This window comes from Manacus vitellinus, unplaced genomic scaffold, assembly GCF_001715985.3.
Source record: "Manacus vitellinus isolate BGI_N305 unplaced genomic scaffold, ASM171598v3 scaffold_32_pilon, whole genome shotgun sequence".
NCBI classification, from domain to species: domain Eukaryota; kingdom Metazoa; phylum Chordata; class Aves; order Passeriformes; family Pipridae; genus Manacus; species Manacus vitellinus.
Genome location: NW_021940460.1, coordinates 5,287,588 through 5,288,470, shown reverse-complemented (window position 1 = coordinate 5,288,470; position 883 = coordinate 5,287,588). Strand labels below are relative to the sequence as shown.

Below are 883 nucleotides of genomic sequence, written 5' to 3'. Positions count from 1 at the left end.
TTTGGGGACAGCGCACCTTGGGCAGGGTGATGTGGTGGCCAGTGGCAGGTTGGAGCAGTTGGCTGGCTGGAGGTAGTGATGGGTGAAGGAGGTCCCTGACTAAGCCCCCAGGCCCTCCCTGAGCCTCAGCTTGAGGCCAAAGCCGTCCCGGGGGGGTTGTACATGGCACCAGAGGGTGGAGGAGATGCTTCAGAGGGTGCCCAAATTTTGGCTGTCAGGTCCATCCTTGCCAGTTCCTTCTCTGGCAGCACAGGAGCAATGCTTGCTGCTGCCTGCCATCCCCTGCCCCTGGAAGGGAATGATCCAGCACCTCTATCCTGATGTGCTGGGGGTGGTTCCATCGCTGGGGCACAGGGAGACAGGAGTCCTGTTTTCCTCCCTTCAGAACTGGGGTTTCTCCCCTTGGAGGACAGAGCAGCCTCCAGCAAGAGGCCAGGTTACACGGGATCTCTTTTGGCTCAGTTGGGTCAGATTTCCAGGTGGAATTTCCAGATGAAAGCAAGAAAGGGGGAAAAAATAAAGCCCCCATCCTGCCCCTTACATCCCCAGGGTGCCGGGAGCTGCCTCCCCAGGGCTCTCAGTCCTCCTCTGCCCCAGCCCAGCCCAGGAAGGCTCCTCCTCCCGGCCAGCCCGTCGAACACCAAATAATCTCGGAACGCTCCTTGCCGGGCAGGTCACCCCTCCGCTACCTCGCGTCCCGTGCTCAGCCAGCGGCCGGCTTTGCACGGCTTCCACCCAAGCCCCCGTGTCTCCCGGGCGGGTGGGCAGCCCCCTGTGCCGCCGCACCCACCGGCGGTGCCGCGAGCTCCCACCCGCGCCGGGTTTTCCCGTGGTGATCCTGCCTCCATCCCGGTGAGACGCGGCCCTGGGAAGGCAGCCTCCG

General features: G+C 63.6%; 1 protein-coding gene across 1 annotated transcript in view; it reads right to left on the bottom strand.

Moving 5' to 3' along the window:
- The window catches only part of GAS2L2 (growth arrest specific 2 like 2), an 8,688-nt gene that overhangs the window by 821 nt on the left and 6,984 nt on the right, over window positions 1–883 (bottom strand). The window lies entirely within an intron of this gene.